The sequence below is a fragment of the Diadema setosum genome, chromosome 3 (genome assembly GCF_964275005.1).
Source record: "Diadema setosum chromosome 3, eeDiaSeto1, whole genome shotgun sequence".
Lineage (NCBI taxonomy): Eukaryota > Metazoa > Echinodermata > Echinoidea > Diadematoida > Diadematidae > Diadema > Diadema setosum.
The window spans coordinates 18,536,516-18,553,073 of record NC_092687.1 but is presented as its reverse complement, the minus strand read 5'-3'; the positions used below and the strand labels follow the sequence as shown (position 1 = coordinate 18,553,073).

Below are 16,558 nucleotides of genomic sequence, written 5' to 3'. Positions count from 1 at the left end.
TAATCGAGGGACGTCCTGAAACATGAGTAAATGTAATTCGATTACGTTACTATTTTTTCCCTGCCCTTAACCACCCTGCGAATTAAGTGTCGTGTAAAGAATCAAACATTCAGTGTAATCAACCGAGTGAGTATATTGAGTACAATGGTTTCACATCAGGGATCGCACCATTCGTGTGCTGTATTTTTATACGGGTATACCGTTTGTGCAGCACGTACACACACGCCCTCATACACACATGTTATATCGCACACCCTCACACACACACATACACGCACATACACACACACAGCATAAACACACGATAACTAGTGGTCTAATTCCTCAACTAAATACGTACTATAACATTTCGGAAAATGATACAGTGGGATAAAAAGAGATGGTGTATACTGATGTCAATGACAGACGATAACTATGAATATTAATGCAACGAGACAATTAAGACTTTTCAAAAAAAAAAAATATCATAGTTTGATTTCCCAGCAAAGATGACCATTCACGGTAAAGACAGAGGGGAAGACGGGGGGGGGGGGGGTGACAAATTGGTTGGCAGAGAGTTCAGTTCAGTTCAGGTTAGCGTTTTCCATCAAACAAGAAGTGAAACAAAATATAATATGATATAAAACATGCTATAGATATAAAGCATGCGACAGATATTATGATTAAGACTATGTTATGTTACGAGTTTTTCGAGATACAGACAGCACTGTCGATGGAAGATAGGTGGCTAATTACTAATATTCAGATTATAATTTATAGGGACTCATTTCAATGTAGGATGGTTTCGCAAGCAATTTGATTTCTTATTCCTCACAGACACTGACAATGATAGGCAGCTTATAATGTGCTGAAGTGAGCGATACATCGGAAAGAGATCGATAACATCTTCTGTTTGATATTGATAACGTCGCTTGAGATCTATAATTATAACACTTAAGTGAAGAATGTCTCACTTGGAACTAGATACGAGGCTAGCCCTTTGGGGCTCTATACCCATACGCGCGCAGATCTCTTCGATTTAAACTCGGTTATATTCATAAAGATGTTATAGATGTTGTCATCTATTTTGTATTCTATCAATGTTTCAGACTGGTAATAAGGCTATACTGATAAAGAAAAAAACAACAACATAACCAACAAGACTGGTAGTGTTACACGCTAGCACGTTTCTAGGCTACGGGCTATGGTATAGCTTAAAGCCAACGTAAACCGATTGGAGACCAGTAAGCATCTCATACAATGTCATACAGGTAATAAGGGTGGGACTGCTTACATAATTCTTCTAAGGATTTGCAAACAAGAACGCGCTGGTATAATGATACACTTCGAACAGACTCGTACAGAAACTAGCCTAATAAGTTTGACTCCAAAATTAATGTTCTTAATATCGTCTGAGTTTAGGCCATCACCCTTGTGTTATACTCCTGCTTGATTTTCCGTTCTTCTTTTTTCAAATAAAGACAGAATAAACTGACCAGAAAGAATATAAATTATTAGTGGAAAAGTGAGCAAAGAAAATGGGATTCCATCGGGATTCGAACCCGAGACCTCCGGATTGCTAGACCGGTGCTCGACTGAGCTATAGAAAGCCCTAGTGCAGTGTTCGTCCCAGAAACCCTTAATTCTCAATGCTCGGGTGGTCAGAAGCTATAGCAGTGTGTTTGTGTGTGACACACACGCACACACTTGAACCTGGCATAAACCCGAATTTCCTCAACATTGCATTGTCACCGCCATTAAGGCTAATATCTTTCGTAATAATCTATATGGGCTGTGCGTATTAATGTGTGTAAATTCTCATTTGTGGTACAGTGTCTTTTCAATCTTGACAGTTATATTATCCTACAATAGCCGAAGATGAACTTCGTTGGTGAGCTCAGTGAAAAAAAGTGCGTGGAGTTTTAAAACTTATCGAGAATGAATACCAGTGGCTAAATCGATTCTGAAATTTATCTGTATATATTCGAGTTGAAAGAGACATATTCTTAAGTTTACGCCATTTATAGGGGATAGCAGGTATTTCACAAAAGGGAATATAAATACAAAATATCACATCTTGGGTGATACATTCGAATGTTATTACACACAGGCGCGGCGCCAATTTTCCAGTAGTGTTCGTACACACATGCATGAAGCGCGTTCCCAGACAATGAAACAACACTAAACTGCCTACAACGAGAAATCACGCATGTTTGGCACACAGCACGTACACTATGTACTTCGAATATACATACTGCTTGACACTAGATTGTTTTGGCGCCGACTGGGAAAGAAAATTGTAGAGACCGCGTATGAGAAGCGTCGAGTTTCACTAGTTGTAAGAGCGAACAGATAAAAGTTAACTCTTTGATGGTCGCTTGATGACAGAGACATACGCTCGGCGTGTGTGTTATCTGTTGTATAGGTTTAGAGAGATAGTATAGCGCGTCGGGAATATGACACCACATAAGTGGCCAAAGTGGAGAATCCTCGCCTCTTGATACCCTCTCCATTATTTGATCTCATTATTTTGCTCTCGAGTGTAACATCACACACTGTATTGTATAGAAGGCAATGAGACTCAAACAGGCGGGAAGAGGAAAGCTTTGCTCTGCTGGAGCGGAGTATCATTGTTGCGAAAAGTAAAGGGGAATTGGGTGTGGGGGTGGGGGTGGGGGTGGGGGAGGCGGCACAATAATGTGAGGAATGGAGTCGAGCCAAGATGAAATTCAATTCGCGCCCGAGTCTGGAAAGCAAAACAGGTTTGGTCTATCTCTACACCCAAATGTACATTCTGAATTCACCCCACCCCTTCTGATTCTCTCTCTCTCCCTCTCTCTTTCCCCTCTCCCCTCCCCCTCCCCCCTCCCCCTCCCCCTCCCCCATACCCCTCCCCCTCCCTTTCTCTGTCTGACTCTTTCGTTCTGGCTCCCGTTAAATATATAATATGGTTGTAATTCTATCGCATCTCTGCTCCACACTTTCAATGGTTGGACGAAATCGGCGACTTTTCCGCGGTCATGTGATACTGGGCGTTGTTTACAGAGTATGAAAAATCAAAATACATCAAATGATAATAATAATACGCGTCAGTCCATGGAGGAAAAAAACTGTGGTGAAGGAGCATTATAGGGGAGAGATATTATCAAGGAAATCTATCATGAATCTGTACAATGACAGCAGAATCGCGAATGACGCGTGTGGACAATGCACGAGCGAACCAAGTTAAGGGAGGGGGTGCAGGGGTGGAGGGGTATCCGCCGGACCTCCCTGATTAAAGTCTGCGGCATTATCGTTGGATCTTTACTGGAATATATTCGCCCCCTTTCATGCTATTATTTGACGAAAAAAAAAGAAATCGCGGAAATCTCCACCCATTCAGAATGTGTTTTCCACTCAAGCCCTAAGCAAGTTCGGACAACAATCGATGTTCACAGGGCCCAATGTGCAAACACCATTGAACATTATCGTAGTTCAGTTAGACTTTTAGTGATTGAGTTATAGAAAACTATCCAAAGAAAAACATGCAATCAACATTATCTTAGTTTTATTCTTTGTGCTTTTTTTTTTTTTACTGTGAAGTAATTCCCAACATATCGATAAACAAATCATGGTCGTTAATAAATCGTTCCAGAATGCTTCAGTTCACCAGTTACACCACTATAGGAAAAGTTGATTATGCTATAATATCATGCTAAGTCGCTCATTAATTTCACGTTTTTTAACGCCTTCAGCGATAATTTTTACCCGTGATCTTTCTTTCCAAATGTCCGTATTTACATTAAGTGCCGGAAACACTGATTATTGAGATCTGAGAAAGGCCTTTAACTCGTTTAATACCAACATTGATGGCAACTTGTTTGCTTACGCGTGTCGATGGGGTGTTGAGAGCCTGGTCCCGATAGGATTATATGGCTCACATTAAAGGGAGATGAAATTTCTCTCAGCATAATCTTCTTTGTAATTATCGTTTGCCATACTTGACGTCACAAACTGTACAGTATAGTTTTCTCATCCAGCGTTGGCCGCAATGAAACTTGAAAAATTCTTAACTTCTCAATGGATTGCCCAATTTTTCTCAAACTAAACTCCCTCGATGTGTTCTACTAATATTGCTGCATTCACTCAATCAACATGTGAAGGTGGACTTGTCCTTTAAGAGATTCCCGATTTCCCTCAAAATTTCCCCGATGGTGTGTTCTACCAGGGAGGTCCACCTCCCTGGTTCTACTAATATTGCTAAATTCACTCAGTCTACGTGTATTTTGGGGCTTCGTTATACCCTTTAAGGTGGCGGAGCGATGATTGCGAAGGAGGCGGAAATTAGCTCGGAGGTTGATTGAGAGATTGTAACGGCGCAACAACAGTATGATGGAGGTCTTAAACCCCTTAAAGAATTCTCCTTTACAAAAAGAAAAGTCTTAAAACGAGAAATCAAAAACTTCCATGACATAAGATTCAAAAAGATTCGATGTTCTTTGTGTGTTTTCAAAGTGAAATGAAATTTGCAAGAGTTCTCTGTTTATGCTTACACTCAGCTTCAATTGAATGGTCACCGTTTCATCCCTCAATATTTTGTACCGCACATTTTATAAATCTACACCGTGACAAATTTAGCACCTCTAAAAAGCGTTCACCCAATTTTCAGATGTAATGTGCATTTATAGTAAAGGTGTTCACCCAGATCACCGACTGCTAATCATATCTATTTATCATCAAACTGTAATTACTCTTTAATTTCTGGAATATCATGAACTATTTCTCCTCTATGTGAGTGCTGTTATTTTCAACGATAAAAGATAGGGCTCGGAATGATCTTTTCACAAGACGTTTAGTGTGTTACTGATAACTCCTGTTCAGCGGTCAATGAATAAGTTGTATTGTAAGAAAAAAAAAACAAGAACAACACTTAGAAAAATGTAAAGAAGGAGTATGTTTTGATCCAGCTACATGTTATGTCTGCGGGCGCGGGGGACATTCGATACACGGTGATTGTTGAACATTCGATACGGGAAGCGAAGCGCGCTGTTACCATGTGCTTCCTGCTTTGGCGAATGATCCGACCTTCTCTTCGACGTGATAAATTATCGCTCTTCTTCCAGCACCTTTGACCCTGCAAAACGGCAACATTCAGTACTGACAAGAATGTTGCCGTTTTGCATGCCAAAGGTGTCGGTTACGTGAGACCCACTGATCTCTGTATGAGGTATCTGGATAGCTCATTGGCCAATTGCTTTGAAGCCACCGCATATCATGCTTATCGCCCATACATTAAGTGTACGGAGCTCACGACATCACATGATCTTCATGACAGTCTCTGTTCGAAAATGCGTGCAATCACCATAGAGTGTGCATGGCAAGATGGCGGCGCGGAGGCTTCAAAGCGGTTGGCCCAAGAGCTATCCAGATACCTCCTATAGAGATCAGTGGTCAGAACCAACAGATCTCTGTAGTCGAAACCAGCGACGGATAATCCTCTTTTATGTCTTTCTTCTCTTCTCCGAGAATTCTTCTATTTTCGGAGAGTGTGACAAGGCCATCAATAATGAAAATGATAATGAAATTGATCGAGATAAAGAATTAAAGTCATGATATCGCTATTCAAGGTGGAACCTTTCCACGAGATCAACTAAGTTTTGAGTGTGGTTGGTTTCCACCTTTGCGTTCTTCCCATATTCATCGGGAACAATGCTTCGGTGAGACACCATCACACAAGGGCCCTGTTTCATGAAGAGTAACAGTTAATCTTGCGCTCGATTTATTGAGCGTAACTCAGTGAATCGAGAGTAAGATCAGTACTGATCGTAATCTGTTTCACAAAGATACCTTTTCTTGATTTAAAGCACAGGTTTAATGACAGATCGAGCGTAACATTTTTGGTATTGCATTGATCCTAAGATCAAATGATCGTGAAATCAATCTTACGATCAATTTTTATAGAACGGGTCCCAGGACTGCCGAAGAATGTTATTTGTACCGCTACAATGGGACGAAATGATTGTTGTTGTTTTTTGTCATGTCAAAAGTTTGCACACCTGTCTTTAAAGGACTGTACGAGAAAGACGAAGCTTCGTGGAAAATTCAACTAATCGTACACAGGAAGAATAATTTGGACAGAACTTATGGGCAATAATCCATTATGTGGCAATGAACATAGTATACCAGTCGCAGGATCTACATTGTATGAAGTATGTTCAACCAGTCAACAGTAGCAAATATGTACCGGACAAGGACTCGTTCAAGAGTGCCTAAGTTTTGGCGTGATGCATATAATAGTTATCATGATGGTCTCATGTTTCATATACTTCGCGTTTAACACACACGTATCACAAACTGTTAATTCATATTAATCGCAACGGCCGCTTAATCAAACGGAACATAATGGTCGTACTTAAGGTACTTCTGTGTCGCCTCAATGAGCAGCGATGGTTAAAGTGTGGGGTTTTAATTTTCTGATTTGAATGTTGTTGTTTTTTTATACGATCTTATAACATTACCCCACTGAATGAGACTATAATTATCGCTGTTTCAAAACGCTCCTTTATGCGCACATTAAATTCTAAGAACAGGCTGAATAGCGAGGAATAATAGACCACCGTATTATTGACCTCATTATGGGGTTTCACTCTAAAGCCTGAACCTCACTACAATGTATCCTTGACATAAGGCTATAGGAAGCTCAGAGTTTGCACTCAGACTGTACGAAAATGAATGATAGACAATTTCTCACTAGTTGTATCTGTGATACATTTGAAACAAATATATGCAACGGGAAAGAATGTTCAAGTGCTCTTCACGTCTGGTTTACGAGTAAAGTATCTTCTTTCACTGCAGTATTGGTCAGTCAAAGTGGAAACTAAGAGTGCATCAAACCTTCAGTTAGCCTCTTAACAGCCTTAAACAGTTTCATACGAACTTAGTGTCACTCTCGTTTTGTATGTCACACGTACAGAGGTAGCATAATGATAATTAATTTATTTTTTCTTTCTTCCCTGAATTACGTCTAACTGCTCGGGCCGGGGTATTTTTCTTCACACGTAATGAGTTTATTAACGCACTCGATCCACAAAACGACATGGGAGCATTAAGTCACCCTTTAAGCTTGTTTATGCGATCTACTGAAAGTTAAGACTGTCTCAGTAGACTGATTCCCTGTGCTAAGTTTCCATTTATAGTCCATGTACGGCGAAAAAATGACATAGCTAAATCAAGGGGGATTTTTTTTAAAAACTTATTCGTCGCTGTGTAGATTATGGAAATTTCCAATCAAGCGTCTGGCATTGTACGACTGGATATCTAAAGCGTTGTACCTTATCTATTTTGTAAACAAGGGCTCGCGCGCTAATCCATTTGAGTGTTATTTAACTTTCCTCATGTTGAACCACGAGCTCATTTCTTTCTTTATTCCGAGCTCTTTGAAAGCCACTGAAGCCAAGTACTCAATCATAACACCATTATGTGAGGGATTGAGGGGTATAGGAAAGGTATAATATAAGATTAGCATTTGTCGTAAGCTGAAGATGATATTTAAGAAGACACAAAAGGGAAAGTGAGGACAAACAAATTTATTCAAGTGTTATGTCGTAGCTACTGCGCGTAAAAGCAGTTTGGGACGACTTGCTCTCAGATAGACAGCCCCTGAACATGATTGAATGCAGGCCCTATATTCAGACAGAAAAAAAAAATAATTTCTTTTCTTTTCTTTTCTTTTCATTTCATGCAAGTCATTTCATTTCATTTCATTTCATTTCATTTCATTTCATTTCATTTCATTTCATTTCATTTCATTTCATTTCATTTCATTTCGGAAGTTCTTTATTAACAGATGAAATCTCATCTCGTATATCAACTGTGCTAAGCTTAGGAATCAGCGAAATGACTCTTACATGTCTGAGGACTAATAGATGCACTTCTTACGCAGTGAGCGGTGTATAGTATATGATGGTCTCAGTATAGTAGTCAGAGGGTTAAAGGGTGTACGTGCGAGTTGCCTGGGATCATCTTCTCACGGGAACCACAGAATCATAATTTATTCGCCTCGCACTGCCATGACTGCGTTTAAGTTCAGCAAATGTACACGATGAAGTAAGTGGCATTCACTCTAGTCCACTGGAAATGTACGTAAAAGATGCTGGGTTATCATAAACAGGCTGTGTGTTCCCACTATATACAGCCTCATCTGTTGTATGGGGACGGATAGGAAATGGCCGACGCAGACTAGAAAAGCGACGGAAAAGCCATCAGTATGTATGAGAAATATCTTCTCCCGCAAAGGGAGCGTAAAGCCAGCTGGTCCTGTAAAACAGGTGATCTTCAGAGAACGATCCACGGACCAGACATCGGACGTGTAGCCTGGTTTCAGCCTACCGCCGCCGCACACCCAGAAACGGAAACGAAATAGTTAATCCACGAACAGCCTGGCTGACAAATGCCATCTTTCCTTGACGATGAAATAGTGTTCTTCGTCATTCCATGGGTGGCACATTAGGTTCTCGTGAAAGGGCTAATAGTGTCTCGTGCAAAAATGTATCTGCCATTCAGTCACGCAGTTTATGTTCCTCACTCAACTTTGAGCGTGAAAGGTGAGTGAAGGTTGATGTTAAGTTCAGCCTTTTTCTTTCTCCCAGGATTTGCCTTACTTATCTACCTAAGATTTGGAAAAATAATCTCCCAGATATTATTGGGAATCTAGATACAATGCAAATTTACCATTGCTTAAATTCACGTAGCACCGTGAAAGGCAACAGTTCTCTTGTATTGAACACCCGCGCTCACGCTCGCTACTGCAATATATATGCTCATTTCGCCTATGTTATAGTTTGTAAAAAGAGTTGATATAAGTTATCATTTTGATTTAAACTTCCCTCATGACGTCGGGCATATTGTTGGCCGACTTGACGACGGTTAAATTGCCCTGTTGATTATTTTCTCTCACTGGTCGAACTCCAAACGTCTCCCATGTGCAGGGTAGCGTATTCCTTTAAAGACCGATTAGCGTCTGGATTCATAGGTGGCCTGATTCGTTTGCTATCCATCGGGGTTCATTCGGAAAACCACAAAAACCACCAGACAGAGAATAATACAGTTGTACGTGCATCGGAGCGTACACGCTCATCGTGAACGATCGTCTCCGGTCGAGATTTTTCGGCTGTGTGTGTGCTTACACAGAGATATACACGGGAACGCTATACACATTTATTCCGGAGATTCTCGAATATAATCCGAGTCGGGCCAGCCTTCACACTCTATGGTATCCCCACGTTGCTGGGTCTTTAAATCAAACACAACAGACTTTCGAGTTCAAGGTTCGGCAGCTCGATCGTGAATGTGGGTCCCTGGAGATTTACAACCCCGTTAGAAAACATAATGAAAACCCACTAAGGTATCATGTTCCTTGAAAATGCTGTTGGTATAATCGACATTTTTTTTTCCACATCACAGTTGACAAAACAACGAAATGCTATGACTTGCCTTTTACTTTCACTACTCAACTCCTCCGACTATAGCGTTGGGTTAAAAGTTCGTTGATCTCTCACAGGCAGTGAACACAGCAGACGATACAATGTGTTCCAGAAACGAACATGATTATTCACAATACGCAGTTTCCTCGTTACCTACAGTGAGCACACCTTTGTTGTGGAATAAGATTGACCGTGAGACAAATCAGGGCTCCATTTTATAAAAGATGTTAGGATAGCAACTCTTGCTGGAATGGCAACTTCCAATAGCAATAGTCAATCAGGAAGCTGGATTCTTGTCGTTGCCATGACAATAATTGCCATTCCAGCAAGAGTTGCTATCAGTTCAACTTTATATGAAACTGAGCCCAGAAGTTGTTTTCCATTTTTTTTTGCGCTCTACACAGTTCTGAGAAGTGTATAAGTGTGTGTGTGTGTGTGTATAATCGTGTATTCACTAACAGCTTGAATTTTGGAGACTGACAGAAATCAAAATCTAACATTTACTTCAGGGTTTAGTTTGTTTGGTTGGTTATTTTTCTGTTCGTAATTTTGTGTTTTGTTGTTGTTCTTTTATCCTTTTTTTTTCTTTTCGAGAGGAGAAGCTAAGGTGAAATAATATCTTATAGGAGACTGAAGCGGGCTACATACATCCTGTCAAAAGTTTCAGGCCCGCTGGATCAAGTACGATGCCAGGCGGGTTCATGTTCCCATGATTCCGGCGATTGTTCCTCACAGTGCTTGGTGGGCCATCTTGGTCTTAAAGGGACGAATCATAATGTTCTTGTTGTTGTCTCTTTCTTCTTCTTCTTTTTTACCTGTTCAACTGGAAGTATGATTATCAAGGGCAAAGATTATAACATTTGCTCTTCATATCTTTCTTGCTTTGAAGTAGTCGGGGATTTTTGTTTTGTTTTGTTTTGTTTTGATGGAAAAGGAACGGAGGAGTTGCCAATTTGAGCGAAGTAATCCAGGAATTAAAAGTTTGACACTATGTTGCCAGTTTAAGATTGTTTTTTAGTTTGCCACGATCACAAATTACCGCATTTCTAAACGGCTGCAAAAAACAAAAACAAAAAAAAAACAGATGAGAGAAGCTCAGGTGATGTAAATATTGTAATCCTTCTTCTCCAGTAGGCCTATACTCTTAAACTGTTGCTTGATTAATATTCCAGAATTTTATGGACGAGACACAAAACTGTGGGCAATCGTCATGAAGGGTAGTGAGAGTTGGTTGTGGTGTAAGGTACACCAAAATGAATGTCGTTCCCACAAAGTAGCTTTTTTTGCCAGCTCATTTTCGAGACAGACGCCGCTATGCATGGCCTCCACAAAGCGTGAATACGATGAATTATGGACATCGTTAATTCGCCCTTTTTTCCCTTCACGTTCAATCTTTGAGAAGTGCTGTAGAAGGAGCTTGAGTGGACAGCATGGTAATGAGGGTTTCACACTGTGTGGTGCCAAGCATTCCCAATGCGAGGAACTGTGGCAGAGAAAGCGAGAGAGAGAAGGCCCGGGGGTGGGGTGTAGTCAGAACACAAGCAGCAAGTCCAGATAGTATGAATGACTGTGCACCATGGGCACAGTATCGTAGCCACAGTGTTGTACACAGTGTTCTTCGCTCACTGTGTTGCATACTGTGTTGCATACTGTGTTGCATACTGTGTTGCATACTATGTTGCACACACATCCTTTTCCACACCGTGTAAATGCGCAAGCTGCAGAGATTATAAAAAGTTCCACTGTGTGACAGTTTGTTACTGCATGCCATGGTCACAGTATTGTACTCACAGTACGTTGTACACAGTGTGTAAACAAGGTGTACAGTGTGTAGCCAGTGTTGTACTCCCCGCCTTTATACGCTGTACGTAACCGCGCAAGACAGAGACTAGAAATGTTTCGCTGTCTGACAGTTATCTTTATATAAGCGTTTACAATTTATTGGATATACTCTTACTCCCTACTGAAACATGAGCGGCGTTGCATGGCAACTTTGCTGGCGCTACCCTAGTGCCATGGAGGTGTGAGAGAAAATTCCTAACACCTCCCTGCTATAAGACTATGCCGAGGATTTCGTTTTTGCGGCAGTGCATGCATTCAATATCTGAAAGTGAGACTGATGCACAGTCCGTGATTCGACATTTTCAAGTGCTAGATACTGTTAATGAGTAAAGGTATTCGATATATCAAAGGACATTTTGCACAAATAGCTGGCTCTCTCTTGGCAGATTTTTAAAAAGTATGCATTCTTTTTTTCGATAGCCTTTCTCGATCATGTTAACGACAATGGTCTCACGCACGCATGTCTTCACATACACATACATAGGTCCTTACACACGCAAACACACGAAACACACATGAACATTGACCCAAACGAACCCAACGTTCAATTAAAAAATAAAGAGGCCTAATGGTTGCAACATGCCTACAACAAGCACTAAGCAGTAACGTCTGCTTGGAGAAGAAAACTATGCACTTTGAAATGCAGTTACATGTACATCAGATGTGAATTTCTAATCAGAAAAGATTTCGAAAGAAGGATCATTTCAGGCAGTTAAAATGTGCCAAAAATGTGCGATATCAATTTACGTATCTTGTCTGGCCTTTGTTATTGTTGTTTTGTTGTTTCGTTTTTGTTGTTTTCTCGTTGTGTTTTACTGATGTTTGGAACCGTCGAATGAACCATTCGTAATAACAAGATAGCGTTGACAGTAATTTTTTGTGGTCTTTTTGAACCAACACATGGTGAAGGTGCATCTAAGGAAGTGCCTGCTATTCAACTTTTTTTTTCACACGATTATATGAGAGAATATATAAATAAGTAATTATATATATATATATATATATATATATATATATATATATATATATATATATATATATATATACCTTCAAGTCTCTCCAGCTAGTGATATGACTCAATCCTCTCTGGAACCGGAATCAGCTGGAAAGCACACAAAACCACTTCCGGGAAACCCAAGGAGGTTACCTCAGGGCGCTTGACCAAATAACCACGTTGTGTGTCTTAAAGGGATGACATAGTTTTGGTTGACGCGCAGGATTCAGGTTTTTAACTTTTCGCGAGATTAATGTAATTAGAAACCACTTATGAAATGATATGAAAGAGCATACATTTTCCTGTATGGGATTCAAAGTTTATTTGATGAAAATCGGTTTTGAAATGGCTGAGAGATCTAAAAAGATATCTGAATAAGGGTACTAACAAAAGGTGGACCTACCGTTTATTAGGACCACTTTTGTTTTGGGATATCTCGGCCATTTTAAAACCAAAGTTTATCAAATTAACTGTAAATTCCTCTAAAAAGTGTATACTCTTTCATATGTCATAAAGTGGTTTCTGATTATCTCGCAAAATGTGAAAACCTGATCCCCATGTCAACCAGAACTATACCATCCCTTAAAAGGGCATTTTAACATTAAAGAGCAGTATATGCACTAGCAACAGAGGAACACAAAACCGCACATAGCCACATAGCACATACACAATACCACACAAACAGACGACAAAACTAACACGCAACACACGCAAGCACAAGCACAAGCACAAACTTCATCGTGGCCTCACGCTCCTAATTCAACTCGCGCATTGCCTGCCGGGAAGGCAGTACAAAGATGAGGTAATGTTATTTTTTACCAAAAAAATCATTAAAAATCAGTCAAGTGGAAAATTGCCACCTTTGGTAGTGTGTGACATTGCTTGAGGATAGAGGCTTCTGCAGGCTATGAAGAAGTTGACTGAATCAGGGTTTTTGTATTTTTAATGAATTTTTATTGATGTATGAGGTAATGTGCTATTTTTATCGTTTTTGAGAGTGACTGGATGACTAGTCTCGTATGGAGGCTCTTAACTTTTTTTAGAGCTGGAAAACATCCCAAAATATGTTGTTTGCTTGAAAGCAGAGAAAATTTCCCTTCATCTGCTTCAATTTAAAAAATTTCTACGATTTGATTAATTTTTTATGATTCATGGAATATGCTGCATTTAACACAGGTTTCTATGGGAGCCCGTAAAAGGAGCGTGAGGCCTATAACACATCAGCTCAACTAGTGGCTTCGAAGAAAACAGAAAATATCATACCAATTTGCGTTTTACAAACGATTTGGTTTTTTTTTTTTCTGATTGTCTCTTGGAAAAACATTTTTCTTTTCTTCTTTTTTTTTACCGCATAATAACCTGTGGCCACTCACTTTGGTAAGACCTGTCCGGTCGAACTCGGATTCTTGCTGGCTATCATTAAATTTTAATGGTGCGTTATTAGACGCCAGTGGTGCATTTAAGACGGTAGGACGCCATAAAGTCACGTGGTACCTAAAATAGTAGGGCCTAGGAAACCATGGACTCGTGTGGTATAGGAGCTTTTATGGCCGTTGTTCAGGGCATTGGTCGCGCGTATGGTTACTTCATGTGACGTCGCTTCTTGAACGCAAAAGCATTACTGATTAGTCACTGCAGAAACCTCAGCCATTGCAACATTGTAGTTCTGTATCGGATATTACGAACAATTTTGCACTTACATTGAATGGACGCTCATCAAAAACAGATACATGTATGTTTGTATTAAAGGGTGTGTACAGTTCTGGTCGAGGTGAGGATTTAGCTTTTAATGTTTTGCGAGATATTCAGAAATCACTCTATGAGATGTCAAAGAGCATGCAATTTTACGGGATATCAAAAGTTTATTTGATGAAAATCGGTTTTGAAATGGCTGAGATATGCCAAGACAAGGTGAAACAAAGAGATCCTAATAAAAGGCCGGCGTGGCCTGTAGCCTTTTACTATTATCACTTTTTTGGATATCTCAGCCATTTGAAAACCAATTTTCATCAAATAAACATTGAATCCTTCTTAAAATTACATGCTCTTTCATATTTCATAAGAGGTTTCTCATTACCTCATTTAGGAATGTTTAAAACATGAATTCCCACCTCAACCAGTACTGTACGGTCCCTTTAATATGATGCATTCCCGCAAACATCAACAAGAGTTTGCTTATTGTTTGGCTTTTTCTTAAAACCAATGAGGAATTACTACCCACAGAGCCTAAAATTCTGAACGTTTGTCAGGAATTATGAACGGAAAGAGGTTCATTATGATTCTTCATAGATGTCCAATCCAAATAGCAAATTGTAAACATGTGAAGAGAAAAAGTTGAAAGTATGACGATCTCATTATTATCCAATCTAAATGCAGAACAGTATGATCCTAGCAAGGGCAAAGCTACAGAGTGACCTATTTAGACATAAGAGGAATATTTCATGTATAAACATAGATTGAAATACGCATTAACCGTCAAAATATTCGAAATTGCATGCAAATGATATAAAATAAACAATATGACTTTAAACAGTATTACTTAGATATGAGATCTTCAAATTCGACCAGAGGAAAAGAACGAGTAACAGAGAAGGCCTGTTCTGTATGAAATCTCATAGAAAAAAAAATGTTGTGAATTCTCAATGCTTCATCACAATCAAGCGCACATCGGTAACCTCTCTCAACACATCCCACAACACCCCCCCCCCCCCACCGCCACCACCGCCTCAGTAGCAACGAAACAAAAAGAACGAAAAAAGAACAGATTTGAAATAGATTCCCTCTCTTAAAGGGATGGTACAGTATTGGTGGAGATGAGAATTGGGCTTTAAACTTTTTGCGAGATACCAAGAAAACACTATATGATATACTACAGAGCATACCGTTTTATAAGGAATTCAAAGTTTATTTGATGAAAATCTGGTTTGGAATGACTGAAACATCCAAAAACGAAGTAAAACAAAGCGATCGTAATAAAGTGTGGGTCCCACGCTTTATTAGAATTGCTCTTTTTTTTTTTCTTTTTTCTTTTTGGATATCTCAGCCATTTCAAAACCAGTTTTCAGCAAATTAACGTTAAATAATTCCTCATAGAATTACACGATCTTTCATATTTCATAAGAGGTTTTTCATTATCTCACCAAAAAAAAAAAAAATGTTAAAAACCTGAAATTAGGTCTGAACCAAAACTAAAGGATCCCTTTAAAGACCATAGAGCTACTAGCTTCATGGATAGACCTGTTCCTTCATATGTGGAGTTACATTTGCGGACAAACTTCCTGGTAAGGCCAATGTTCTTGATGATGATATCGCGTCATTCTAGCAGCATTCAAGTCATCGATGTTTGGAATTCGGGGTACAGGCCCTAAAGGGACTATAAGGAAGCAATTAAGTGCTAATCAGTGATCGACTGACGGATCAGTGTCCACTCCGACTGAAAAGGGACCTGTGCCTTGTCAGAAGGTCGCTAGTACTTGTAAGGCATCGTGCAAGCAGGAAGGTAGAAGAGAAATGCAACGCTGTACATTGACACTGGTCTGATGGTCCAGGACCAGTAAAAATTACTGTTGGATCAGTAACTTTTTCAGCAATGGGCCCGTAAGAAATAGAAGAACTGGGTGCCACTGGTCCGAGAGACCGCTCGGACCAGTAGAAAAAAAAAATGGGCCAGTGTGCAGCCCTGCAAATGTTACAGATGCATTGTCTCCATACGTGAAGGCAAGGGCGCTGGAGATGCACCCAAATTCTTCACCCAAACTTCTTGGCACTTTTTCGAGGTGGACTGAAAATTGTTCCTCGATATCATTTCGGTGATGTTCTCGTTGTATTTTAAGACACATCACGAATGAAAACAATTATGTTTGTATCTCTGAGACGATTGGTCAATGGTAAACAGTCACTGTAGGTGTATACACAAACTATGGAACGCTTTCTTTGACAACGAATGAATTAATAATGGACAGTTTGTCCGCTCAGGGTAGCCTTATTGCTGACATCACTGGTCTTTGTAGGGGTCAATCCATTACCATAATCATCTTACGACCAGCACTTTTTTTTACACTTGGAGGATGAGGGATACCTTCGTCTGACAATGATGAGGGGATCAAACCCTGAGGCTCTTGTTGTAAAGTCCACGGAACTGGATAACTTCCGCTGACGGTGACGAGAATGGTGATGAGTGGTTGTATCATGTGGTGTGATAGAGACCGACTGAAATGAACCAGCGCCAGTTTGGTCACACTTAGAAAATGATTGACTGATTTAGTTATTCAACATCCTATGA

The 16,558-nt window shown here is 39.9% G+C and overlaps 1 protein-coding gene across 1 annotated transcript in view; it reads left to right on the top strand.

Moving 5' to 3' along the window:
• LOC140226544 (uncharacterized) overlaps positions 1 to 16,558 on the top strand; it is a 106,275-nt gene that overhangs the window by 17,732 nt on the left and 71,985 nt on the right. The gene's annotated exons all lie outside the window — the stretch shown is intronic.